Raw genomic sequence first — 16,604 nt, 5'->3', positions numbered from 1 at the left:
ATCAGAATGTGTAAAAAATGACCTGTGAAATCCTAAAGGTGCTCTTTGAAATGTGGGCCCCTTTGCCCACCTAAGCTGCAAAAAAGTGTCAGACATCTGGTATCGCCGTACTCAGGAGAAGTTGGGCAATGTGTTTTGGGATGTCATTTTACATATACCCATGCTGGGTGAGAGAAATATCTCAGTCAAATTCCAACTTTGTATAAAAAAAATGGGAAAAGTTGTCTTTTGCCGAGATATTTATCTCACTTAGCATGGGTATATGTAAAATGACACCCTAAAACACATTGCCCTACTTATCCTGAGTACGGAGATACCAGATGTGTGACACTTTTTTGCAGACTAGGTGGGCAAAGGGGCCCACATTCCAAAGAGCACCTTTAGGATTTCACAGGTCATTTTTTACACATTTTGATTTCAAAATACTTACCACACATTAGGGCCCCTAGAATGCCAGGGCAGTATAACTACCCCACAAGTGACCCCATTTTGGAAATAAGACACCCCAAGGTATTTCGTGATGGGCATAGTGAGTTCATGGAAGTTTTTATTTTTTGTCACAAGTTAGTGGAATAGGAGACTTTGTAATAAAAAAAAATCATCATTTTCCGCTAACTTGTGACAAAAAATAAAAAATTCTAGGAACTCACCATGCCCCTCATGGAATACCTTGGGGTGTCTTCTTTCCAAAATGGGGTCACTTGTGGGGTAGTTATACTGCCCTGGCATTTTAGGGGCCCTAATGCGTTAGAAGTAGTTTGAAATCAAAATCTGTAAAAAATGCCCTGTGAAATCCGAAAGGTGCTCTTTGGAATGTGGGCCCCTTTGCCCACCTAGGCTGCAAAAAAGTGTCACACATGTGGTATCGCCATACTCAGGAGAAGTAGGGCAATGTGTTTTGGGGTGTCTTTTTACATATACCCATGCTGGGTGAGAGAAATATCTCGGCAAAAGACAACTTTTCCCATTTTTTTATACAAAGTTGGCATTTGACCAAGATATTTATCTCACCCAGCATGGGTATATGTAAAATGACACCACAAAACACATTGCCCAACTTCTCCTGATTACGGAGATACCCCATGTGTGACACTTTTTTGCAGCCTAGATGCGCAAAGGGGCCCAAATTCTTTTTATGAGGGCATTTTTAGACATTTGGATCCCAGACTTCTTCTTACGCTTTAGGGCCCCTAAAATGCCAGGGCAGTATAAATACCCCACATGTGACCCCATTTTGGAAAGAAGACACCCCAAGGTATTCAATGAGGGGCATGGCGAGTTCATATAAATTTCTTTTTTTTGGCACAAGTTAGCGGAAATAGATTTTTTTTTGTTTTTTCTCACAAAGTCTCCCTTTCCGCTAACTTGGGACAAAAATTTCAATCTTTCATGGACTCAATATGCCCCTCACGGAATACCTTGGGGTGTCTTCTTTCCGAAATAGGGTCACATGTGAGGTAATTATACTGCCCTGGCATTCTAGGGGCCCTAAAGCGTGAGAAGAAGTCTGGAATATAAATGTCTAAAAATTTTTACGCATTTGGATTCCGTGAGGGTATGGTGAGTTCATGTGAGATTTTATTTTTTGACACAAGTTAGTGGAATATGAGACTTTGTAAGAAAAAAAAACAAATAAAAAAAAATTTCCGCTAACTTGGGCCAAATAAATGTCTGAATGGAGCCTTACGGGGGGGTGATCAATGACAGGGGTGTGATCAGGGAGTGTATATGGGGTTATCACCCCCCTGTCATTGATCACCCCCCTGTAAGGCTCCATTCAGACGTCCGTATGTGTTTTGCGGATCTGCAGTGTCCGTGTTTTGCGGATCCACGGATCCGCAAAACACATACGGACGTCTGAATGGAGCCTTACAGGGGGGTGATCAATGACAGGGGGGTGATCAGGGAGTCTATATGGGGTGATCACCCCCATGTCATTGATCACCCCCCTGTAAGACTCCATTCAGACGTCCGTATGTGTTTTGCGGATCCGATCCATGTATCCGTGGATCCGTAAAAAACATACGGACGTCTGAATGGAGCCTTACAGGGGGTGATCAATGACAGGTGGGTGATCAATGACAGGGGGGTGATCAGGGAGTCTATATGGGGTGATCACCCCCCTGTCATTGATCAACCCCCTGTAAGGCTCCATTCAGATGTCCGTATGTGTTTTGCAGATCCGATCCATGTATCCGTGGATCTGTAAAAAACATACGGACGTCTGAATGGAGCCTTACAGGGGTGTGATCAATGACAGGGGGGTGATCAATGACAGGGGGGTGATCAGGGAGTCTATATGGGGTGATCACCCCCCTGTCATTGATCACCCCCCTGTAAGGCTTTATTCAGATGTCCGTATGTGTTTTGCGGATCCGATCCATGTATCCGTGGATCTGTAAAAAACATACGGACGTCTGAATGGAGCCTTACAGGGGGGTTATCAATGACAGGGGGGTGATCAGGGAGTCTATATGGGGTGATCACCCCCATGTCATTGATCACCCCCCTGTAAGACTCCATTCAGACGTCCGTATGTGTTTTGCGGATCCGATCCATGTATCCGTGGATCCGTAAAAAACATACGGACGTCTGAATGGAGCCTTACAGGGGGTGATCAATGACAGGTGGGTGATCAATGACAGGGGGGTGATCAGGGAGTCTATATGGGGTGATCACCCCCCTGTCATTGATCACCCCCCTGTAAGGCTCCATTCAGATGTCCGTATGTGTTTTGCAGATCCGATCCATGTATCCGTGGATCTGTAAAAAACATACGGACGTCTGAATGGAGCCTTACAGGGGGGTGATCAATGACAGGGGGGTGATAAATTACAGGGGGGTGATCAGGGAGTCTATATGGGGTGATCACTTCCTGTCATTGATCACCCCCCTGTAAGGCTCCATTCAGACGTCCGTATGTGTTTTGCGGATCCGATCCATGTATCCGTGGATTTTTAAAAAACATACGGACGTCTGAATGGAGCCTTACAGGGGTGTGATCAATGACAGGGGGGTGATCAATGACAGGGGGGTGATCAGGGAGTCTATATGGGGTGATCACCCCCCTGTCATTGATCACCCCCCTGTAAGGCTCTATTCAGATGTCCGTATGTGTTTTGCGGATCCGATCCATGTATCCGTGGATCTGTAAAAAACATACGGACGTCTGAATGGAGCCTTACAGGGGGGTTATCAATGACAGGGGGGTGATCAGGGAGTCTATATGGGGTGATCACCCCCCTGTCATTGATCTCACCCTGTAAGGCTCCATTTAGACGTCCGTATGTGTTTTGCGGATCCGATCCATGTATCCGTGGATCTGTAAAAAACATACGGACGTCTGAATGGAGCCTTACAGGGGGGTGATCAATGACAGGGGAATGATCAATGACAGGGGGGGGTGATCAGGGAGTCTATATGGGGTGATCACCCCCCTGTGATTGATCACCCCCCTGTAAGGCTCCTTTCAGACGTCCGTATGTGTTTTGCGGATCCGATCCATGTATCCGTGGATCTGTAAAAAACATACGGATGTCTGAATGGAGCCTTTCAGGGGGGTGATCAATGACAGGGGGGTGATCAGGGAGTCTATAAGGGGTGATCACCCCCCTGTCATTGATCACCCCCCTGTAAGGCTCCATTCAGACGTCCGTATGTGTTTTGCGGATCCGATCCATGTATCCGTGGATCTATAAAAAACATACGAATGTCTGAATGGAGCCTTACAGGGGGGTGATCAATGACAGGGGGGTTATCAATGACAGGGGGGTGATCAGGGAGTCTATATGGGGTGATCACCTCCCTGTCATTGATCACCCCCCTGTAAGGCTCCATTCAGATGTCCGTATGTGTTTTGCGGATCCGATCCATGTATCCGTGGATCCGTAAAAAACATACGGACGTCTGAATGGAGCCTTACAGGGGGGTGATCAATGACAAGGGGGTGATCAGGGAGTCTATATGGGATGATCACCCCCCTGTAAGGCTCCATTCAGACGTCTGTATGTGTTTTGCGGATCCGATCCGTGGATCCGTAAAACACATACGGACGTCTGAATGGAGCCTTACAGGGGGTTGATCAATGACAGGGGGGTGATCAATGACAGGGGGGTGATTAGGGAGTCTATATGGGGTGATCACCCCCCAGTCATTGAAAACAGAATTATAGTTTTTTATGCACAGAATGGGTTTGTAAAAGATCAGACAGAGATTTTATGTGTAAAACTGTACACTGAGCTCACTTCACATGGCTCTCTGAGTGACCATTCCCCTCACAGACACTACAGACTGATGAGTCATACTTTTCACATGAACGAGCACGCAGGACTCAGCTCTCAGTGTGATGTCATAAGGAGGTGTGGCCGGCCTTCACTCTAGCTGCCTAAGCCCGCCCAGCCTTAGCTGCAGAAAAACCAGGAAGTGAACAGCTAGCTAGCAGCAATTGAGAATGAAGTAGCAAGATGGGAATACCCCTTTAATGACCAGGCCACTTTTTACACTTCTGCACTACACTACTTTCACGGTTTATTGCTCGGTCATACAACTTACCACCCAAATGAATTTTACCTCCTTTTCTTCTAACTAATAGAGCTTTCATTTGGTGGTATTTCATTGCTGCTGACATTTTTACTTTTTTTGTTATTAATCGAAATTGACCGAAATTTTTGCAAAAAAATGAAATTTTTCACTTTCAGTTGTAAAATGTTTCAAATAAAAATACATTTCTATATAAATTTTTCTCTAAATTTATTGTTCTACATGTCTTTGATAAACAAAAAATGCAATAAGTGTATATTTATTGGTTTGCGCAAAAGTTATAGCGTTTACAAACTATGGTACAAAAATGTGAATTTCCGCATTTTTAAGCAGCTCTGACTTTCTGAGCACCTGTCATGTTTTCTGAGGTTCTACAATGCCCAGACAGTGTAAACTTATTTTTTTTCTTACAAAGTCTCATATTCCACTAACTTGTGAAAAAAAATAAAAACTTCCATGAACTCACTATGCCCATCACGAAATACCTTGGGGTGTCTTTTTTCCAAAATGGGGTCACTTGTGGGGTATTTATACTGCCCTGGCATTTTAGGGGACCTAAAGCGCGAGAAGAAGTCTGGAATCCAAATGCCTAAAAAATGCCCTGTGAAATCCTAAAGGTGCTCTTTAGAATTTGGGCCCCTTTGGGCACCTAAAAGTGTCACACATGTGGTATCGCCGTACTCAGGAGAAGTAGGGCAATGTGTTTTGGGGTGTATTTTTACATATACCAATGCTGGGTGAGAGAAATATCTCTCTAAAAGTAAACTTTTCCCATTTTTTATACAAAGTTGTCATTTTAGAGAGATATTTCTCTCACCCAGCATGGGTATATGTAAAAAGACACCCCAAAACACATTGCCCAAATTCTCCTGAGTACGGCGATACCACATGTGTGACACTTTTTTGCAGCCTAGGTGCGCAAAGGGGCCCAAATTCTAAAGAGCACCTTTAGGATTTCACAGGGCATTTTTTACGCATTTGGATTCCAAACTACTTCTCACGCTTTAGGTCCCCTAAAGTGCCAGGGCAGTATAAAAACCCCACAAGTGACCCAATTTTGGAAAGAAGACACCCCAAGGTATTCCATGAGGGGCATGGCGAGTTCCTAGATTATATTTTTTTTGCCACAAGTTAGCGGAAAATGATTTATTTTTTATTTTTTTTTTTCTCTTACAAAGTCTCATATTCCACTAACTTGTGACAAAAAATAAAATTTTACATGAACTCGCCATGCACCTCACGAAATACCTTGGGGTGTCTTCTTTCCAAAATGGGGTCACATGTGGGGTATTTATACTGCCCTGGCATTTTAGGGGCCCTAAAGCGTGAGAAGAAGTCTGGAATATAAATGTCTACAAAAATTTTAAGCATTTGGATTCCGTGAGGGGTATGGTGAGTCCATGTTAGATTTTATTTTTTGTCACAAGTTAGTGGATTATGAGACTTTGTAAGAAAAAACAAACAAAAAAAAAAAATCAATTTGCGCTAACTTGTGACAAAAAAAAAAAAATCTTCTATGAACTCGCCATGCCCCTCAAAAGTGATTTTTTTATAGCGCCGCAGCGATTTTACAGTGTTTTTGCAGTGATCATAAAAAAAAAAATTCTGGCACTGAGGTGGGGCGGACTGAACGATAGTGTGCGCACAAGATCAGGCCTGATCGGGCGAACACTGCGTTTTTTGTAGAGCCTATAGAACATGTCCTATTCTTGTCCGCAAGAAAAGGCATTTTCTATATAGTTCTGGCAATGTGCGGATCCGCAAAATGCGGAAAGCACATTGATGTCCGTGTTTTGCGGATCCGCGGCGTCCGTGTTTTGCGGATCCGTGGATCCGCAAAACATATACGGACGTCTGAATGGAGCCTTACAGGGGGGTGATCAATGACAGGGGGGTGATCAAGGAGTCTATATGGGGTGATCACCCCCCTGTCATTGATCACCCCCCTATAAGGCTCCATTCAGACGTCCATATGTGTTTTGCGGATCCGTGGATCCGCAAAACACATACGGACGTCTGAATGGAGCCTTACAGGGGGTTGATCAATGACAGGGGGGTGATCAGGGAGTCTATATGGGGTGATCACCCCCCTGTAAGGCTCCATTCAGACATCCGTATGTGTTTTGCGGATCAGCGGATCCGTGGATCCGCAGATCCGCAAAACACATACGGACGTCTGAATGGAGCCTTACAGGGGGGTGATCAGGGAGTCTATATGGGGATCCGCAAACACATACGGACGTCTGAATGGAGCCTTACAGGGGGGTGATTAATGACAGGGGGGTGATCAGGGAGTCTATATGGGGTGATCACCCCCCTGTCATTGATCACCCCCCTGTAAGGCTCCCGTATGTGTTTTGCGGATCCGCTGATCCGTCCGCAAAACACATACGGACGTCTGAATGGAGCCTAAGGCCTCATGCACACAACCGTTGTGTGCACCCATGGCCGTTGTGCCGTTTTCCGTTTTTTTTCACGGACCCATTGACTTTCAATGGGTCCGTGGAAAAATCGGAAAATGCACCGTTTTGCAGCCGCATCCGTGATCCGTGTTTCCTGGCCGTGAAAAAAATATGACCTGTCCTATTTTTTTCACGGCCAACGGTTCACGGACCCATTTAAGTCAATGGGTCCGTGAAAGAACACGGATGCACACAAGATTGGCATCCGTGTCCGTGATCCGTGGCCGTAGGTTAGTTTTTATACAGACGGATGCGAAGATCCGTCTGCATAAAAGCTTTTTCATAGCTGAGTTTTTACTTCGTGAAAACTCAGAACCGACAGTATATTCTAACACAGAGGCGTTCCCATGGTGATGGGGACGCTTCAGGTTAGAATATACTAACAGAACTGTGTACATGACTGCCCCCTGCTGCCTGGAAGGTGCTGCCAGGCAGCAGGGGGCAGCCCCCCCCTGTAATTAACACATTGGTGGCCAGTGTGGCCGGCCCCCCCCCTCCCTCCCCTGTAGTTAACTCATTGGTGGCCAGTGCGGCCGGCCCCCCCCTCCCCTGTAGTTAACTCATTAGTGGCCAGTGGGCCCCCCCTCCCCTGTAGTTAACTCATTGGTGGCCAGTGGGCCCCCCCCCTCCCCTGTAGTTAACTCATTGGTGGCCAGTGCGGCCGGCCCCTCTCCCTCCCCTGTAGTTAACTCGTTGGTGGCCAGTGGGCCCCCCCTCCCTCCCCTGTAGTTAACTCATTGGTGGCCAGTGGGCCTTCTCCCCTCCCTCCCCCTCCTAATTAAAATCTCCCCCCTATCATTGGTGGCAGCGGAGTGTACCGATCGGAGTCCCAATTTAATCGCTGGGGCTCTGATCGGTAACCATGGCAACCAGGATGCTACTGCAGTCCCGGTTGCCATGGTTACTTAGCAATTTGTAGAACCATTATACTTACCTGCGAGCTGCTATGGTCTGCGTCCGGTCGGGAGCTCCTCCTACTGGTAAGTGACAGGTCCGGCCGGGAGCTCCTCCTACTGGTAAGTGACAGGTCATGTCACTTACCAGTAGGAGGAGCTCCTGGCCGGATCTGTCACTTACCAGTAGGAGGAGCTCCCGACCGGACGCAGACCATCGCAGCTCGCAGGTAAGTATAATGGTTCTACAAATTGCTAAGTAACCATGGCAACCGGGACTGCAGTAGCGTCCTGGTTGCCATGGTTACCGATCGGAGCCCCAGCGATTAAACTGGGACTCCGATCGGTACACTCCGCTGCCACCAATGATAGGGGGGAGATTTTAATAGGGAGGGGGGGGCCCACTGGCCACCAACGAGTTAACTACAGGGGAGGGAGGGGGGCCGGCCACACTGGCCACCAATGAGTTAACTACAGGGGAGGGGGGGCCCACTGGCCACCAATGAGTTAACTACAGGGGAGGGGGGGCCCACTGGCCACCAATGAGTTAACTACAGGGGAGGGAGGGGTGGCCGGCCACACATGTGTTAACTACAGGGGGGGGGCTGCCCCCTGCTGTCTGGCAGCACCTGCCAGGCAGCAGGGGGCAGTCATGTACACAGTTCTTTTAGTATATTCTAACCTGAAGCGTCCCCATCACCATGGGAACGCCTCTGTGTTAGAATATACTGTCGGATTTGAGTTTCACGATGTAACTCAAATCTGACGGTATATTCTAACATAGAGGCGTTCCCATGGTGATGGGGATGCTTCAAGTTAAAATATACCATCGGATTAGAGAAAACTCTGATCCGATGGTATATTAACTCCTGACTTTACATTGAAAGTCAATGGGGGACGGATCCGTTTGAAATTGCACCATATTGTGTCAACGTCAAACGGATCCGTCCCCATTGACTTGCATTGTAATTCAGGACGGATCCGTTTGGCTCCGCACGGCCAGGCGGACACCAAAACGACTTTTTTTTCATGTCTGTGGATCCTCCAAAAATCAAGGAAGACCCACGGACGAAAAAACGGTCACGGATCACGGAAAAACGGAACCCCGTTTTGCGGACCGCAAAAAAATATGGTCGTGTGCATGAGGCCTTACAGGGGGGTGATCAATGACAGGGGGGTGATCAGGGAGTCTATATGGGGTGATCAGGGGTTAATAAGGGGTTAATAATTGACAGGGGGGGTGTAGTGTAGTGGTGTTTGGTGCTACTTTACAGAGCTGCCTGTGTCCTCTGGTGGTCGATCCAAGCAAAAGGGACCACCAGAGGACCAGGTAGCAGGTATATTAGACGCTGTTATCAAAACAGCGTCTAATATACCTTTTTGGGGTTAAAAAAATTGCATCTACAGCCTGCCAGCGAATGATCGCCGCTGGCAGGCTGCAGATCCACTCGTTTACCTCCGGTTCCTGTGAACGCGCGCTCCTGTGTGCGCGCGTTCACAGAAAATCTCGCCTCTCGCGAGATGACGCGCCGGCGCGTCCAGGAGGAATAACAGGGCCGCCGCCAGGACGCAATCCTGCGTGCGGCGGTCCTGAGGAGGTTAAAGACCAGTGTTTTAGACGTCTGTCTTAATAGCTTCTATATCTGGTGGTGTATCCTCTGAAGTTATAAAGAGGCGACGGCCCATACATAACTTTGTGCATCCAGCGCCAGTCTAAATGTAAGCCAGCTTACATTTAGACTTTTTTCTACTCCTACAATAGGCATAGAAAATGATGAATGAGACGGTCCTGCCGGCCCATCCCCTTCCCTCCCACACCATGCCCATTTGTTAGGTAGGATAATTATCTTGATAATGTCTAGGAGATTTACAGGGGGAAATGTTTTAAACTGGGGTAAAGTTGAACTGGCTTAGTAGCAAACAATCAGATTCCACCTTTCATTTTCCAAAGGAGCTGTGAAAAATGAAAGGTGGAATCTGATTAACTAAGCCAGTTCTACTTTACATCAGTTTGATAAATGACTCCCCCACAGTGTTTTTCAGGAGGTTAAGACATTTTCTCTATTTCTAGTTAATATTTAAGTCATAGATGCTAGTGTATAAATGATTGTTTTTTTTTTTCCCCAGGTAGTTAATTCAGTTTTTACATTTCATATTAAGAAAAAAAAAAAACGTAGAGAAACTGGAATAGCTTGGCTTTGGATGAAATGGTTAAGTGTCACCTAGTACCACTGTTCGCTAAAGAAAAATGAAAAAAAAATTATATTAAAGTGTGTTATGCAATTATGTTTATGCTGTATAGTCTAATTGGCAAAGTGCTTTATGTCAAACCCTTGGGAATGATAAAATGCTATTACTTTACACTAGAGGTCACCCCCGCTATGAAATTCACTTGTAGCATCATTTTTTTCTCATGCTACTGTTACAATGCTGGAAACCTTTTTTCCTTATTGAAAAGAGATTGGATTTTTATGAGCATAATACAATATGCTAAGAATCCTTCCAGCCAAGCAAGTGAGTCTGAATATAATAGCATTCAGAGCTTCCATTTGGCAGGAGTCAGTTCCGTATATTAATCACATGCACTGTGAAAACATTCATTACAAGATACCATCACAATAAATTTATGGCATAGCTGTCAACATAATAGCTTGCTCTGAATTTCTGCTGTGATAGTACGCAGTGTCTTCTAACTGAAATCAAACTTTTCGCATTTATTTATTTAAAAAAAAATAGTTCAACTTCTTGGAGCAGTTGCAAATGTTCCATATACTCAATAAGAGACTTACACATGTTATTGTTTTCCATATTATAAAGTGAGTTTAGTTTACTGTTATTTTCTCCTAGTATTTTACTATCTACAAAACTATCATAATTTAAATTAAATGTAAGAAATATACTGAAGAGAGCAAAATAAATTGAATGGAATGAACATTTGTTATGCAGTTAAATTTGTTTTACAATATTGTAAAAAGGTATGTTTTTTTTTTCTGAAAAGTTCACCACTCTTGTCTTTGGCCTGTCTCTATTATTACACCTCACTCCTGGAGAATGGGGAAAAGCCGCAATACCACATGCAGCTCTTAGGAAAGTGTCAAGTTATTTCTTTTAATAGGCCAGAACCTTTAGTCTAATGTTGGAAAACCAATTTATGAAGAGAGACAATATACAAATTCTAGACAATACGAATAATTAAAATAAATCCAATGCATTCATCATAGTAATAATGAACACATCAGACTACATGAAGGAAGTGCGGAGAGAACTAAAAGACACATAATACTACTAAAAACTGGAGGCTAACCCTATACAAAAATACACCAAGGAACTAAAAAAGATTATTGCTAGTTGTTACAAAGTGGATATAAATCCACTGTGTCTACTGAACAGAATTGAATTGGGCTACTCCTAAGGGCTTCCTAAGATCTTTACTAGGCTTGAGCAAATCACATTAGCATTAGCATTGGAGTCTATTAGAATTACACTAAGGGGGTCATTTATCAAACTGGCCTAAAGTAGAACTGGCTTAGTTGCCCATATCAACCAATCAGATTAATTCTTTCATTTTCCAAAGGAGCTGTCCAAAATGAAAGGTGAAATCTGATTGGTTGCTATGGGCAATTAAGCCAGTTCTACTTTACACCAGTTTGATAAATGACCCCCTAAATTACTTTGGAGCCCTGCCACAGGCAGGCTCGCTATAGGAATTAATGTGCGGCAGCCCTGTACCACTCCTGAGTACAGGGGCTGCTACACACACTCCAGCTCCCCCAATCCTCGTTGGGGCACGGCCGGGAGCAAGCACTCCCGGTCTTTAACTTCCCAGATGCCGTAGTCACACTTGACCATGGCATCTGAGGGGTTAAATATATGTGATTGACAAACGCATACATTAGTCTCGGGTGCCTGCTGTTTAAAACAGCCATTTTTAAATGCCCGACTGCCAATGTAAATTTACGTGGGATGGTCGGTAAGGGGTGAAGAACTTTTGAGACACTCTGGACAGAAATAAATGTGATGCATTTTATAACTCTTTACGAGTGTGCTCTTCAGACCTGCTGAGGGCATCACAACTAGAGATGAGCGAAGTTTTGAAAAAATTGATTTTGAATTAATTTGTCACGAATTGCTATAAATCGGGTATATCCAGGCCACTCTGCCTTAGGGTAAGGTAACACGGAGCAGCCGTGCTGAGGTCAGGTTGTGGCCATGCTGAGATGAAGGACAGCGCGGCCAATTAGCCCACAGCTGCCTTCCATTTAATATTGAAGACCGCACTGTACAGTAGTTCTTCATTGTTAATGACCGCACGGCACCTTTAATGGACCTTTAAAGAGGGGCTGTTACTGGTATGGGGTTTTCGCTGGTTAGGTGGGGGGGGGGGGACAATGTGCTAATTATTGCTGTTCTTGCCTGCAATCTCCTGCAGGTTATTTGACAGTAAACACAGAATATTAATTATCTATGGCATACCCACTTCTCTAGCCCCAGCGCTCTCCTGCTCTCCTGCAGGGCTCTCCTTCTTATGCCATCTGCTGGTCCTCCTTCTCCACATCAGATAATATTGATGAGAATATGTCATCAGGAACTTCCAGCTCCTCATCTCTCTGCATCTTGCTGACTTTTTTAGGACATAGAGACTTTGAAGGATGTTTTGGAAGAAGTAAAGCCAGCAAAAGATGAGGATGGTTATCATTAAGACTTGGCCCCCTAAGGGGTGCAGACTGGATGGTATTGGTTGGCACTCTGGCATTTGACTAATAAAGGCTTCCATCTTATTGGTATTGAATTACATATCTTAGTTTATGGCTGATGTAGGAATAAGTAAATGTAGGCATAAATAAATAAAACTGATGCAGAATAAGTCTCCCTGCAGTCTCCCTCTGTAATATTCTTCTATACTCTCCCTGCACTCTCCCTCTCCAATATTCTCCTATTAATCCTTTTTAGCTACACTGTCCCTATCACATGAGAGCTTGCGACGTCTCTACCTATGCTCAGCTCACAGGACAATGGCAGATGAACCTATTATAGGGCTATGACACCACATGGGATGGTTATTTGCGGATTGGCTGGCTGCACGGTATTATGGGTGATACCACATTCCCGAGCTTCTTACTTTCACTTAGGAACATGTGCAGCTGCCATTTTAGGAAAAACTGGTTCGTTACCATGAAGCGTGAGGAAATTCTGGTTCATTGTGAATCAAAGTTTTGCTAAATTTTTAACCAAATTCTGCTTTGAATGCTTTGCTTCACTCAACACTAATCACAACCATGCTCCAATTATTCACTGCTACTCCTCTCCTCATATTGATAGTTCTGTTTTGCATTACTTGTCTCATTTACAACATTACGTATTTCTCTATGTCATTTTGTGTTTAAATATGTGACTGTTCCGATATTGTGTCAAAAGCTTGCTATTTGTTATTCTTTTAGCCATTAAAAGGATTCAACAACTGAGGACTCTTGCATTTTATCTTCTCTTTCTACTGGCCACCATGGTACACAGATTTTCTTTCCTTTAACATAAACCTGTCGTTCATTTCATGATGCCATAACCACAGGCAGCATGTAAGGGGGTGCCCTGATAAAGACTACGGAAGCCCTTAACCACTCCTTCAGGCAAACTTTATCCTTGAACTGTGCACTGCAGAAAAGGAACTGGTGAAAATGCAGAATTGCTGAATTAATGTGTCCCGTGACTTTAAGACAAAAACTGGAAGTGGTGGAAATGCAAGTTAGCTGAGGACAGGGGAGACACCTGTTGTTGCATTAGCATTGTATTTAATGGGTTGCAGTCAAGGGGTGCCTCCAGTAAGCTAGTTGGCAGTGAGGAGGAACTTTCATTTCCTAAGGAGTGCTGAGCTACGACGGTGTATCAAGAACCATTGTAAATGGAAGGTGAACTGCAGTTGCCCAGTACAGCCACTACAATGTTGATGGAGCTTTCTACTTATGTCTTCATCCACTGTGTGCTGGCAGCTGCTGAGGACAACTGATCATGGGGGCTCCAGGTGTGTTGACCTAAAAAATATAATATTAATGACCAATCTTGAGGATAGGTCAGCAATATCTAGAACCCAGACAAACCCTTTAAGACTGTTAAAGATTGCAACCACCAAACTGTGCAATATTTATAGTAACTATCAAGCTGTATACTAATTGAGACTGTAACCACCAAGCTGAGTACTATTTATTGTTACCATCAAGCACATGCATCAAATGTGTAACCTTGAAGTTTGTGCCCTCTGCGAGAGATAAATGCAGTTAGGTAGACACACACACTTGGTTTTGCCTCTCGCTTTGTTCCTATATGTATTCAGAGGGGACTCTGGTCTGGTGAACCAGCTGCATTTAAACTGCTAAAATCTTCTCTGCTTTACAGAGGTCATGCTGAGCAATTGCAATTGCAGTAACGCCATCTCACGCTTTTATAACTTTATCAGCATCTCCTCTGAAAAGCAAAAACACATTGTAGCATCAGAAGCAAATGACTCACCACTGCAGGGATCGCTGACACACATGAAGTAGAAACAAAAGAGACATTTACTGAGGTGGACACAGAAAGGCTGCTCAATATAAACAGCAGGTGGAGCCATACTAACATTATTCCTGGAATACTCAGGGATATAAGCATTTTTTTATATATGTAAATACAATAAATGTTCATAATTATGAGTTGCATCTAACTATAAACAATATTTTATATGAAAAAAAAACCTTTAAAAATACACATGATATGTCTAAAATATGAATATGTAAGCAGAAAATGGAACAAAAGGTACAGATGTAGCAGAGTTAACACACACACTTGGTGAGTTATCACATTTAGTTAATGCATTATGACCTGATTGTGCAACTCTGCTGCATCTGTGCATAATATGTATAAAATAATTAAGCCTTCACAGGGCATGGGGATAAACAGAAAAGTAATAAGTATTAAGATTAGTAATGGTAGATAAGGCCTTGTTGCTGTTTCAAATCCTCTTAACAAGCTCCTTCTAAGCAAGCGCCTTGAAATTTATCCAAGGCGGCGATGTGATGCCAGTGACAAGAGTTAAATTGCGTAAATGTAAATATATATTTATTTGATGAAGAAGGCAATGCTCCAGACAAAAAAAAATGTCAAGGAGCCATTGGCTCCTAATCTAAAAAATTTAGGAGCCAAATTTAAAATACATACAATTATAATAAAAAATAAAAGACTGCCCATATGTCTCTCCTTCAGACTCGTTCTTCTTACAGCCAACAAAAACTTTAAAACTATTTACAGTCCTTAATAGACAACTTATTGCTCTGATTCTTAGTCAGTGTCACTGACTACCAATAGTCTTGCCATCCAGAATAGTGAGGCCTCCTCTTCCTCTTGGCTCCAAACCAGCATCTCAAGCAGGGCTCGGGATCAAACAGCTCAGGTGAAGGGCCTTCTGAGCAAATTCGGATTAAATCCTCCAGTGTAGAAATATGAAGTGAATTGCGTATTTGTGATTTTATTCTGTTTTGCACAGAAAAGCCTCGTTCACACGGAAGTATAGGAAGTGTAGGCATAATGTTCACTAAATGTAAAACATTTTTGTAGTCGGTGGAGTAAGGCTCTTTCGTCAGGATTGCCTCCCACAAATTGCTGACGTCTGCAAACTGACCTTTGATAAAGTCTATTTTCACACTCGTGTTTTGGCTTTCCGTTTGTGAGATCCGTTCAGGTGTGAGTGTGAAAGTAGCCTAAGAATTTTAGCAATCTCCACTCACTTTGGATTGCCTCCAAATCACAGTGATTCTTCAACAAGATGGGCTTATACCACTGTATTAGCATGTCAATTTCCTCTTCTCCATACGTGATAAAGTCTTCAGGCCAAGATTCGTGGCAAAAGATAGAAAACCATCAGATGATTTCCGAACCTCCTATGTTATCTTCCTGGTCTTTCCCTATCATCACTTTTTCCAGTTCTGTAATTGTTACCTCTACAGTTTTTTTTATATGTTCTTTAAGGATATCCATAAAACTGGAATGGCTTTCTTTCAGGTGAATATTTTGAAACTGAATGCATGTATGAATGCATGTAACACTTGTGGTTTTATCCCGCCTTTTAGCAACCGTTGTCTGGGTATGGCGTTGTCTTTACCAGCTATTTTCAGGAAAAAACCCTGTAGTTTCCCATTTCTGTCTGAGTGGCTTTTCTTTAATGCTTTCTATTGTCATAATACAACTTTTAATAGCAGCGACAGCTTGTGGTAATATTAGAGAATTTTTCTGAAGACTAAGGCCTCTTTCACATGGGTGTCGCGTGTGAGGGCTGGACAAGATCCGGGGGCATTGTGAGAAAATGCGCAATTTTTCTGCGCGAATGCAAAGCATTTTAATGCATTTTGCACGCGCGTGAGAAAAATCGGCATGTTTGGTACCCAGACACGAACCGGGACTTCTTCACAGAAGTTTGGGTTTGGGATCGGTGTTGTGTAGATTTTATTATTTTCCCTTTTAACATGGTTATAAGGGAAAATAATAGCATTCTTAATACAGAATGCTTAGTAAAATGTCCATTGAGGGGTTAAAAAAAAATAATAATTTAACTCACCCCATCCACTTGATCGCATAGCGGATCTCCTCTTCTTTCTACTTTCTTCAGGACCTGGCTAAAGGACCTTTGATGTCACTGCGCTCATCACATGGTCCATCACCATGGCGACGTCACCACAGGTCCTTTTCA

The sequence above is a fragment of the Bufo bufo genome, chromosome 2, assembly GCF_905171765.1.
Source record: "Bufo bufo chromosome 2, aBufBuf1.1, whole genome shotgun sequence".
NCBI lineage: Eukaryota > Metazoa > Chordata > Amphibia > Anura > Bufonidae > Bufo > Bufo bufo.
The sequence above is the reverse complement of the archived record's forward strand: the minus strand, read 5'-3'. Positions refer to the sequence as shown.